Below are 12,500 nucleotides of genomic sequence, written 5' to 3' on the forward strand. Positions count from 1 at the left end.
CGCGCCGCCCCGGCTGACGCGGTTTCGTGCCGCCCCGGCAGACGCGGTTTTTTGCCGCCCCGGCTGACGCAGTTCGGACTTGGCACTTTTTGGCTGAGCCTTGCTGGCGGCCCACTCACTCGATCGCCATGTCTGTTTGCCACAGTTTTCCCGGTGGTGCCGCACCCGGGCTCGCCCCGGCAGACGCGTTTTTTTTTTCTTTCGCCCCGGCTGACGCAGTTTTCGCGCCGCCCCGGCAGACGCGGTTTTCGCGCCGCCCCGGCAGACGCGGTTTTTTGCGCCGCCCCGGCTGACGCAGTTCGGACTTGGCACTTTTTGGCTGAGCCTGGCTGGCGGCCCACTCACTCGATCGCCATGTCTGTTTGCCACAGTTTTCCCGGTGGTGCCGCACCCGGGCTCGCCCCGGCTGACGCAGTTTTCGCGCCGCCCCGGCTGACGCGGTTTCGTGCCGCCCCGGCAGACGCGGTTTTTTGCGCCGCCCCGGCTGACGCGGTTTTTTGCCGCCCCGGCTGACGCAGTTCGGACTTGGCACTTTTCGGCTGTGCCTGGCTGGCGGCCCACTCACTCGATCGCCATGTCTGTTTGCCACAGTTTTCCCGGTGGTGCCGCACCCGGGCTCGCCCCGGCAGACGCGTTTTTTTTTTTTTCTTTCGCCCCGGCTGACGCAGTTTTCGCGCCGCCCCGGCTGACGCGGTTTCGTGCCGCCCCGGCAGACGCGGTTTTTTGCGCCGCCCCGGCTGACGCGGTTTTTGCCGCCCCGGCTGACGCAGTTCGGACTTAGCACTTTTTGGCTGAGCCTGGCTGGTGGCCCACTCACTCGATCGCCATGTCTGTTAGCCACAGTTTTCCCGGTGGTGCCGCACCCGGGCTCGCCCCGGCTGACGCAGTTTTCGCGCCGCCCCGGCTGACGCGGTTTCGTGCCGCCCCGGCAGACGCGGTTTTCGCGCCGCCCCGGCTGACGCGGTTTTTGCCGCCCCGGCTGACGCAGTTCGGACTTAGCACTTTTCGGCTGTGCCTGGCTGGCGGCCCACTCACTCGATCGCCATGTCTGTTTGCCACAGTTTTCCCGGTGGTGCCGCACCCGGGCTCGCCCCGGCTGACGCAGTTTTCGCGCCGCCCCGGCTGACGCGGTTTCGTGCCGCCCCGGCAGACGCGGTTTTCGCGCCGCCCCGGCTGACGCGGTTTCGTGCCGCCCCGGCAGACGCGGTTTTTTGCCGCCCCAGCTGACGCAGTTCGGACTTAGCACTTTTTGGCTGAGCCTTGCTGGCGACCCACTCACTCGATCGCCATGTCTGTTTGCCACAGTTTTCCCGGTGGTGCCGCACCCGGGCTCGCCCCGGCAGACGCGTTTTTTTTTTTCTTTCGCCCCGGCTGACGCAGTTTTCGCGCCGCCCCGGCAGACGCGGTTTTCGCGCCGCCCCGGCAGACGCGGTTTTTTGCGCCGCCCCGGCTGACGCGGTTTTTTGCCGCCCCGGCTGACGCAGTTCGGACTTGGCACTTTTTGGCTGAGCCTGGCTGGCGGCCCACTCACTCGATCGCCATGTCTGTTTGCCACAGTTTTCCCGGTGGTGCCGCACCCGGGCTCGCCCCGGCTGACGCAGTTTTCGCGCCGCCCCGGCTGACGCGGTTTCGTGCCGCCCCGGCAGACGCGGTTTTTTGCGCCGCCCCGGCTGACGCGGTTTTTTGCCGCCCCGGCTGACACGGTTCGGACTTTGCACTTTTCGGCTGTGCCTGGCTGGCGGCCCACTCACTCGATCGCCATGTCTGTTTGCCACAGTTTTCCCGGTGGTGCCGCACCCGGGCTCGCCCCGGCAGACGCGTTTTTTTTTTTTTTTCTTTCGCCCCGGCTGACGCAGTTTTCGCGCCGCCCCGGCTGACGCGGTTTCGTGCCGCCCCGGCAGACGCGGTTTTTTGCGCCGCCCCGGCTGACGTGGTTTTTGCCGCCCCGGCTGACGCAGTTCGGACTTTGCACTTTTTGGCTGAGCCTGGCTGGCGGCCCACTCACTCGATCGCCATGTCTGTTTGCCACAGTTTTCCCGGTGGTGCCGCACCCGGGCTCGCCCCGGCAGACGCGTTTTTTTTTTTCCTTCGCCCCGGCAGACGTGGTTCCCCCCCCCCCCTCCGTCTTTCTTTTTGTTTTTTTTTTTCGCCGCGGCTGAAGTGGATTTTTCGGTGCCTCGACGCCCCGGTAGTCGCGGTTTTTCCGTTTCCGCACGGCCCCGGCTGACGCTGCTCGGTCACAGTCGCCTTTTGTGGTGATTGCAGACTTCTTGAGCGCGGGTGTTTTTTTTTTTTGTTGTTGTTGTTGTTTTATTACGCATTCGCTCCAGCAGACGCTGTTTAGACTTTTTGTTTCCTCTTTTATCCTGCGACGAGGTGACGAGGTTTATTCGGTGCCCCGCCGCCCCGGCTGAAGTGATTTTTCCTGTCCCGTGCCGCCCCGGCTGACGCGGTTGGGACTTCGCGTTTGTTCGGCCGCCACGGGTTTTGGCGCACTCGCTCGGTTGCTTGTTGTTGCCACTTGTTGCGAACCCAGGTTTCTTGAGCGAGCGCGGGCGTTTTTTCTTCCTTTCTTTCTTTGTTCTATGTGTTAGCGAATCGGCCTTTAATATCACACGAGGACTCACAACCAACAATTTTCAGTTTGAAGTGTAAAAAATCTGCAGGTGTTGACGTAACTGACTTGCCCCGTACCCTTGAGTACATCCATGAAGTTCTCGTAGTACTACTAAATCGCATTATTCCAAGTGGAGAAATTCCCATAAACTTGCAAACCTCTACACGAAAATCGGTGCGCGTGATAAAGTTGAAAATTATCGTCCGATATCAAATGTGCCTTCTATAACACAAATTCTAGGAAAAAAAAAAAAAAAACACTTGTTCGCCGTTTTCTGCGCCGTGACTGGCAGCACTCCGGCGAAGCGAAACGGGGTCGATTCGAGCACGATATCGGCGTCTTTCGACGTGCTCGCCGGCGACCGTCGCACGAGTACGTCGCACGAGCGCGTCTGCCGGGGCGCCGTTTGCGAAGCCGACGCAAAAGTGGGAACCGCCGCTCGGATGATCGCCGCTTTCGGCAGAGTGAGTGTTGGCACTCCGGGGAAGCGAAACAGCGTGAATGCGCCCACGAAATCGGCGTATTTTGAAGTGCCCGCCGGCGACCGTCGCACGAGTACGGTAAACCGCGTCAGCCGGGGCGTAGTTCGGGACGCCGACGAAAAAGTGGGAAGCGCAACTCGGATCTTCGCCGTTTTTGCAGGAGTGAGTGGCGGCCCTCCTGCGAGACCAAGAAGCATCGATTCGTGCACGAATTCGGCGCCTTTCGACGTGATCGCCGGCGACCGTCGCTCGAGTAGGGCAAACCGCGTCTGCCGGGGCGGGCTTCGGGACGCCGATGCGAAAGTGGGAAACGCTGCTCGGATGTTCGCCGTTTTTGGCCGAGTGAGTGCTGGCACACGGGCGAAGCCAAACGGGGCCGATTACGGCACGATATCGGCGTCTTTCGACGTGCCCGCCGGCGACCGTCGCACGAGTACGGTAAACCGCGTCAGCCCGGGCGGAGTTCGGGACGCCGATGCGAAAGTGGAGAACGCCGCTCGGATCTTCGCCGTTTTTGGAGGAGTGAGTGGCGGCACTCCGGAGAAGCCAAGGAGCGCCAATTAGCGCACGATATCGGCGTCTTTCGACGCGCTCGCCGGCGACCGTCGCACGAGTAGGGCAAACCGCGTCTGCCGGGGCGGGGGTTTACGACGCCGACGCAAAAGTGGGAACCGCCGCTCGGATGTTGGCCGTTTTTGGCAGAGTGAGTGCTGGCACTCCGGCGACGCGAAAGAGCGCGAATGCGCCCACGAAAGTGGCGTATTTGGACGTGCGTGACGGCGACCGCTGCAGGAGTACGAAAAACCACGTCAGCCGGGGCGAGCGACACACGGCGGTCTGGGTGCTTATCGCTGCTATTATAGGGGCACCCCGGCAGACGCAGAAAAAAAAAAAAAATTTTCGACCTTCTTTTTTGCTGGTCGAGCTCGGGTAACCCAGGTCGAAATGGGAGCCGCGCACGAAAGCGGCGTCGCGAGACGCGTTCGCGGTCGCTAGTCGCACGAGCTCGGCAACCGCGTCAGCCGGCGCGGAGTTCGGGATGCCGACGGCTAAGTGGGTACCGCTGCTCGGATGTTCGCCGTTTTTGGCCGAGTGAGTGCTGGCACTCCGGTGAAGCCAAGGAGCGCCAATTCGTGCACGATATCGGCGTCTTTCGACGTGCCCGCCGGCCACCGCCGCACGAGTACGGCAAACCGCGTCTGCCGGGGCGGGGTTCGCGACGCGTACGCAATAGTGGGAACCGTCGCTCGGATGTTCGTCGTCTTTGGCCGAGCGAGTGCTGGCACTCCGGCGAAGCGAAACGGGGCCGATTCGGGCACGATATCGGCGTATTTCGACGTGCTCGCCGGCGACCGTCGCACGAGTACGGCAAAGCGCGTCTGCCGGGGCGAGGTTTGCGACGCCGACGAAAAAGTGGGAAGCGCCGCTCGGATCTTCGCCGTTTTTGCAGGAGTGAGTGGCGGCCCTCCTGCGAGACCAAGAAGCATCGACTCGCGCACGATATCGGTGTCTTTCGACGTGCCCGCCGGCCACCGCCGCACGAGTACGGCAAACCGCGTATGCCGGGGCGGGGTTGGCGACGCCGACGCAAAAGTGGGAACCGCCACTAGGATGTTCGCCGTTTTTGGCAGAGTGAGTGCTGGCACTCCGGCGAAGCGAAAGAGCGCGAATGCGCCCACGAAAGTGGCGTGTTTGGACGTGCTTGACGACGACCACCGCAGGAAAACGAAAAACCACGTCAGCCGGGGCGAGCGACCCATGGCGGTCTGGGTGCTTATCGCTGCTATTATAGGGGCACCCCGGCAGACGCAAAAAAAAAAAAAAAAATTTTTTTCGACATTCTTTTTTGCTCGTCGACCTCGGGTGACCCAGGTCGCAGTGGGAGCCGCGCACGAAAGCGGCGTCGCGAGACGGCTTCGCGGTCGCTAGTCGCACGAGCTCGGCAACCGCGTCTGCCGGGGCGGAGTTCGGGACGCCGACGGCTAAGTGGGAACCGCCGCTCGGATGTTCGCCGTTTGTGGCCGAGTGAGTGCTGGCACTCCGGCGAAGCCAAACGGGGCCGATTCCGGCACGATATCGGCGTCTTTCTACGTGCTCGCCGGCGACCGTCGCACGAGTACGGCAAAGTGCGTCTGCCGGGGCGGGGTTTGCGACGCGTACGCAATAGTGAGAACCGTCGCTCGGATGTTCGTCGTCTTTCGCCGAGCCAGTGCTGGCAATCCGGCGAAGCCGAACGGAGCCGATTCGGGCACGATATCGGCGTCTTTCCACGTGCTCGCCGGCGACCGTCGCACGAGTACGGTAAACCGCGTCAGCCGGGGCGGAGTTCGGGACGCCGATGCGAAAGTGGGAAGCGCCGCTCGGATCTTCGCCGTTTTTGGAGGAGTCAGTGGCGGCACTCCGGTGAAGCCAAGGTGCGCCAATTCGCGCACGATATCGGCGTCTTTCGACGTGCCCGCCGGCCACCGTCGCACGAGTACGGCAAACCTCGTCTGCCGGGGCGGGGTTTGCGACGCCGACGCAAAAGTGGGAACCGCCGCTCGGATGTTCGCCGTTTTTGGCAGAGTGAGTGCTGGCACTCCGGCGAAGCGAAAGAGCGCGAATGCGCCCACGAAAGTGGCGTGTTTGGACGTGCTTGACGACGACCACCGCAGGAAAACGAAAAACCACGTCAGCCGGGGCGAGCGACCCATGGCGGTCTGGGTGCTTATCGCTGCTATTATAGGGGCACCCCGGCAGACGCAAAAAAAAAAAAAAATTTTTTTCGACATTCTTTTTTGCTCGTCGACCTCGGGTGACCCAGGTCGCAGTGGGAGCCGCGCACGAAAGCGGCGTCGCGAGACGGCTTCGCGGTCGCTAGTCGCACGAGCTCGGCAACCGCGTCTGCCGGGGCGGAGTTCGGGACGCCGACGGCTAAGTGGGAACCGCCGCTCGGATGTTCGCCGTTTGTGGCCGAGTGAGTGCTGGCACTCCGGCGAAGCCAAACGGGGCCGATTCCGGCACGATATCGGCGTCTTTCTACGTGCTCGCCGGCGACCGTCGCACGAGTACGGCAAAGTGCGTCTGCCGGGGCGGGGTTTGCGACGCGTACGCAATAGTGAGAACCGTCGCTCGGATGTTCGTCGTCTTTCGCCGAGCCAGTGCTGGCACTCCGGCGAAGCCGAACGGAGCCGATTCGGGCACGATATCGGCGTCTTTCCACGTGCTCGCCGGCGACCGTCGCACGAGTACGGTAAACCGCGTCAGCCGGGGCGGAGTTCGGGACGCCGATGCGAAAGTGGGAAGCGCCGCTCGGATCTTCGCCGTTTTTGGAGGAGTCAGTGGCGGCACTCCGGTGAAGCCAAGGTGCGCCAATTCGCGCACGATATCGGCGTCTTTCGACGTGCCCGCCGGCCACCGTCGCACGAGTACGGCAAACCTCGTCTGCCGGGGCGGGGTTTGCGACGCCGACGCAAAAGTGGGAACCGCCGCTCGGATGTTCGCCGTTTTTGGCAGAGTGAGTGCTGGCACTCCGGCGAAGCGAAAGAGCGTGAATGCGCCCACGAAAGTAGCGTATTTGGACGTGCTTGACGGCGACCGCCGCAGGAGTACGAAAAACCACGTCAGCCGGGGCGAGCGACCCACGGCGGTCTGGGTGCTTATCGCTGCTATTATAGGGGCACCCCGGCAGACGCAGAAAGAAAAAAAAAAATGGGGACATGGCGTGCGTCACCGTGCGGCTTCGCAGCGTTGCCGAAGTCGCCGAGCCCTTCGACTGAGCCGAACGGCGGACAGGGAACGTTGGTCGGCCGTTCTAACCTGTCGGTGCCACGCCGAGACGTCGTTAAGGAAAACCGCGTCGTGGGCCTCTACGACGCCGTCGAGTCGTTGTACGTTTGGTGTCCAGCGTGTCGGCGGCGAGTAGCGGACACGTCGTTCACGACTTCGGTCTTTCGCAGTCGACGCGAACTTGCGGAGAGTCGTGGTGCCTCACGTTTTCGGCAGAAACCGCGGCGGAATTTTCCCGTGCGTGCGCGCACGACCTCGGTGCTGTGCCGTCAGCGTAGTGTTGCACAAACTCGTGGCCTACCCAAGGTGCGGTACGTTTGCGGCCGTATCCTCGGTGGGAATTTCGTGAGTAGGGTCGCAAATTCTACGACCTCGGCGGGTTTGAGAGCGACGTAGACTTGTGGCACGCTCAACATGCCACACGTTTCGGGGCACACCCGCGGTGAAATTTTCTCGAGTACGCTCGTATTAGGGCCCAAGGAGGTCTGGGTACTTATCGCTGCTATTATGTGGGGGTTCTCGTGAGCGGCGTACGCGAAAGCGACCGGGTGTCTGATATGCGGCGGGCTTCGGCCTCGTCAAGCGTGTCCTCGGGTCTGCTCCAGGGGAATCCACGGCAGTCGTCTGCAGCCTCATCCGCTTGATGCGTTAGGGGCTGGTTGTCGGACGGTGCCGTTGTACCACGATATCGAGGTGTGTTCCGTGTCGTCCTCGGGCGATTCAGATGCGAAAGCGCCGAAGACGCGGGCGTGACCCGTCGTCTGGCGGCTTTGCAGTCTCGGCTCCGTTGCTAGTTCCGGCCGGTCCACCGACAGTGCAGCGGGCTTGGGCAACCCGCACGGCGCGACCGAGTCGATGCAACGAAAAAGAGCGAGCATGAACGTGCTTCTTGCCGCACGGCTCCCACTCGTCTTTCGGGAAGGTTGTGCCGTAGCGAGCTCGAACGCCGTCATCTCGGAGTGCAAAATAAGCGTGTTGGGGCGCCTGAAGGTGGCCTCCGCCGCACACAGACTGCGTCCGGCCCGCCGAGGGCGAGGACGGACGCGCAGTCGAACGATTACCTGGTTGATCCTGCCAGTAATCATATGCTTGTCTCAAAGATTAAGCCATGCATGTCTAAGTACATGCCGAAATAAGGCGAAACCGCGAATGGCTCATTAAATCAGTTATGGTTCCTTAGATCGTTTCTTCCTACTTGGATAACTGTGGCAATTCTAGAGCTAATACATGCAGTGAGCCTGGAGCCCTTTGGGTAACGGGTGCTTTTATTAGACCAAGATCGATCGGGTTTCGGCCCGTATTGTGTGGTGACTCTGGATAACTTTGTGCTGATCGCATGGCCACGAGCCGGCGACGTTTCTTTCAAGTGTCTGCCTTATCAACTTTCGATGGTAGGTTACTTGCTTACCATGGTTGTTACGGGTAACGGAGAATCAGGGTTCGATTCCGGAGAGGGAGCCTGAGAAACGGCTACCACATCCAAGGAAGGCAGCAGGCGCGCAAATTACCCACTCCCGGCACGGGGAGGTAGTGACGAAAAATAACAATACGGGACTCTTTTGAGGCCCCGTAATTGAAATGAGTACACTCTAAATCCTTTAACGAGGATCAATTGGAGGGCAAGTCTGGTGCCAGCAGCCGCGGTAATTCCAGCTCCAATAGCGTATACTAAAGCTGCTGCGGTTAAAAAGCTCGTAGTTGGATCTCAGTTCCAGACGAGTAGTGCATCTACCCGATGCGACGGCTCGGACTGAACATCATGCCGGTTCTTTCTTGGTGCACTTCATTGTGTGCCTCGAGATGGCCGGTGCTTTTACTTTGAAAAAATTAGAGTGCTCAACGCAGGCGAGTCGCCTGAATAAACTTGCATGGAATAATAGAACAAGACCTCGTTTCTGTTCTGTTGGTTTTTGGAATACGAGGTAATGATTAAGAGGGACGGACGGGGGCATTCGTATTGCGGCGCTAGAGGTGAAATTCTTGGACCGTCGCAAGACGAACTACTGCGAAAGCATTTGCCAAGAATGTTTTCATTGATCAAGAACGAAAGTCAGAGGTTCGAAGGCGATCAGATACCGCCCTAGTTCTGACCATAAACGATGCCAACCAGCGATCCGCCTGAGTTACTCAAATGACTCGGCGGGCAGCTTCCGGGAAACCAAAGTATTTGGGTTCCGGGGGAAGTATGGTTGCAAAGCTGAAACTTAAAGGAATTGACGGAAGGGCACCACCAGGAGTGGAGCCTGCGGCTTAATTTGACTCAACACGGGAAAACTTACCCGGCCCGGACACTGGGAGGATTGACAGATTGAGAGCTCTTTCTTGATTCGGTGGATGGTGGTGCATGGCCGTTCTTAGTTGGTGGAGCGATTTGTCTGGTTAATTCCGATAACGAACGAGACTCTAGCCTATTAAATAGGTGCGGGGTTCCCAGCACCTTACAACCTTCTTAGAGGGACAAGCGGCTCCTAGCCGCACGAAACAGAGCAATAACAGGTCTGTGATGCCCTTAGATGTCCGGGGCCGCACGCGCGCTACACTGAAGGAAGCAGCGTGTCTTTATCCCTGTCTGAAAAGACTGGGTAACCCGTGGAACTTCTTTCGTGATTGGGATAGGGGCTTGCAATTGTTCCCCTTGAACGAGGAATTCCCAGTAAGCGCGAGTCATAAGCTCGCGTTGATTACGTCCCTGCCCTTTGTACACACCGCCCGTCGCTACTACCGATTGAATGATTTAGTGAGGTCTTCGGACCGATGTCCGGCGCGGCCTTTCGGTTGCGCCGGTCTGTTGGAAAGATGACCAAACTTGATCATTTAGAGGAAGTAAAAGTCGTAACAAGGTTTCCGTAGGTGAACCTGCGGAAGGATCATTAACGGATTGTGAAGGGTGAGCGCCTCAGCTGCGTCTGCGCCCGACACTTTCTGCCGCTGACCCCGTTTGGACGCGGGGTCGGCTTTTCCCCACGGGGCTGCCTGAATGTGGAGCGGCACCCCGTGACAAATTGTTGCGCCCAGCGGACGCCAACACCGCGACCTTGGACGGTCGGCCAGGTGGCGGACGCGGGTACAAACGGCGCAACGCACTCATAGGTCGGCTTTCGACCCGCCACTGCACCGTGGCTCGAAGCGCTCGAAATGCGCGACCCGACCGCTGCGGGACCGCCTAGTACTGTAAACAGGAGCGGCGGAGCGCGAACGGCGAGTCGTGGTTACGTCGGTAGAAGGCGAGGCTGCGCGTTCCCGAAACGCCAGCCGAGTGCCCTCCCGACCGTTCGAGCGTGCAAGAACGAGACCCGACAATCGCGCGGCGACTGCCAAGTACGAGAGGAACGGCACAAGCGTCGGCGGTCGGTCAAGGAACTGGCGATGTGACGGGTCCGCTGTGCACCAGTGCATACCGTCCCGCCGTCCGCGGCAAGCGCCTCCGCGTCCTCGGGTGACGGAGGCTGCCGGTCGGTTCTTGCAGGCGAGGGATCTCGCTGGCACCGGTTCGCGTTGACGCGCGGCCGGTCATGGCACGGCGATGCGACGGCCGAGGTGCGCAGTACTCGATGGAGGAACCGCACGCTCCGATGACCGTCCCGCCCTCCGCGGCGTATGCGTACCGACCGTAATGGTTGCAGCAGCGCCGGCCGGCTTTTGAATTCGCCACACGAAACACGGTGCGAGATCGCGGTTAGGGGAGCGTCGACGTTGCCAGGCGTTTTGCTTGCTGCCGAGGGAAAGGCGGCACGGCCACGTCGCGCTCGTCGCGATTAGCGGGTCTGCGCGCTTTGGGAAGGTGCCGCAACGACTTGCCGAAAGAGGAAGCACGGAAGAACGAGGGACTTGGACGTCCCGACAATTGAACGCACTTGCGGCCAGGCCCTTGCTGGCTTCGTTCTTCCGCCTCGAGTAGGCTCGTACGCGGCTCCGGCGCCGAAAGTGGTCCTTGGCACCGACTTCGGTGGACGTGGGAAGTGCCGCGCAAGTACGGCGCGCCTGGCTCCACCTGTTGGCTAAAGTAGGCAGCCGGATCGGCATTTTGGTGTGCGGTGGCAAACCGTGGATGCGAAAAAAGCTTGTGCGATTTCGTGGAACAAAAAGCGGGGGTCCCCCTTTTTATGCGGAGGAGACCGACCCGCCCGCCGTGGTGAACCGCGACGCCACGGTAAAAACGGGAGAGGCTTGTCGATGGGACCGTGCATCCCGCGCTCCACGGAGGCCGGGAGGCGGCCGCCCGAGGAAATGTGTAGCCGTCGAGGCCCGCATCTGCGTGCACTCTTATCCAAATGGGTGTACCGCAGGCATTTTCTGGTTAGGCGGGCCAATGAGAGCGAGCACACAACGATACCTACGGGTCCGGCTTGGAGAACCGGCTTCGACGCCTCCCGAGTATTTATAGAGGGGTGGACCACGAAAGCACTCGCAAGTAGCGGAAGCGAAACGCCGTCCGAAACACACCGTTTGCTCGATTTGCGGCAGCCGAAAAAGGCGCGGCAGAGTTTTGGAGTCCAAGCGTGCGCTGAAAAGCGCCCTTCTTGGCCACTGTTTGGCCGAGTGCCAGAAACGTTTGGTTTTGACTGTACGGAATTGAACAAACACTTTTTCACGACTCTAAGCGGTGGATCACTCGGTTCTCGGGTCGATGAAGAACGCAGCCAGCTGCGAGACTTGGTGTGAATTGCAGGACACACTGAGCACTGATTCTTTGAACGCACATTGCGGCCTTGGGTCTTCCCTTGGCTTCGTCTGTCTGAGGGTCGGATCACATATCAAGAGAGCCTTCGGCGCACAAGGGAACGTGAGCCGTCGACTCGTTTTGACCGCGTCGGCAACACGGACAGCACGCTGAACACCTCACAGCGAGCGCCAACAGCGGCCACTCAAGGGCGAGACGGTGGCGACCGTCGTGCCAGAGCCCAACCGAAACGGGGGCGACCGACTGCATTGAGGATGTGGCACCTCGTTGAGACCGCCGCAGGACTTCGAGTCGGAAGGAAGCCTGCAGGGAAAGTGCGGTCGAGGTTGCGTACTCCTCTCTGCGACCGGGCGCGCAAGAGCTGCGAGAGCCACGGACGCGCAACTTTAACGCACGGTAAACACGAGGAGCGAAAGCCGGCCAGCAAAGCTTCTCCAGCCGTGCGCAAAGTGCGCGAGATCGCAGCCTTGCGTTGCGCTTGTTGCCCTCGAAGTAAGCAGGGTGTCCCGTAGACCGGGCGCTCGAACACGCTGCGGGGCCGTGCCTCCTCCAGGCTTTGCCGCGCGAACAGGGAACGTTCGCGCGCAAAGCGCAGGGAGGTGAGGAGGCTGCGCCCGACGTTTGCGGTTCGCTGCGTACGCGGTTGATGCGGAGAGCACGGCGCGACGACTTGCCGCGAAGCGGAAAAAGTCTCCCGCACGAGTTGGCGAAACGTTGGCGAAGCTTAAGGCGTTCTCGTCGTAGTCCGCCGTCGGTCTAAGTGCTTCGCAGTTCCCGTCCCGTTCAAAAAACTGGGCCACTCCAGTTGGGGCGGGGGCGACGCTACACGAGACGATGCCTCTCGCCAGGCTGCGTGGCTGCCCTTGCGGCGGCGGCGACTGGCCTCGGCGGTGTTTGGGCTTTCGACACGGTCGTTTATCACGCAACTGCTCGGACGACGCACGCGCGCAGC

The 12,500-nt window shown here is 60.9% G+C and overlaps 2 non-coding genes across 2 annotated transcripts; both read left to right on the top strand.

Moving 5' to 3' along the window:
• The first annotated feature begins 7,925 nt into the window (after positions 1–7,925).
• LOC142793621 (small subunit ribosomal RNA) lies at positions 7,926–9,740 on the top strand. Its single transcript, XR_012891688.1, has one exon. It is a non-coding gene; the product is annotated as a small subunit ribosomal RNA (ribosomal RNA).
• Positions 9,741–11,459: 1,719 nt separating this feature from the next.
• Positions 11,460–11,612, top strand: LOC142793617 (5.8S ribosomal RNA). The gene has a single exon (XR_012891684.1). It is a non-coding gene; the product is annotated as a 5.8S ribosomal RNA (ribosomal RNA).
• Positions 11,613–12,500: the final 888 nt, after the last annotated feature.

The sequence above is a fragment of the Rhipicephalus microplus genome, unplaced genomic scaffold, assembly GCF_043290135.1.
Source record: "Rhipicephalus microplus isolate Deutch F79 unplaced genomic scaffold, USDA_Rmic scaffold_314, whole genome shotgun sequence".
NCBI classification, from domain to species: domain Eukaryota; kingdom Metazoa; phylum Arthropoda; class Arachnida; order Ixodida; family Ixodidae; genus Rhipicephalus; species Rhipicephalus microplus.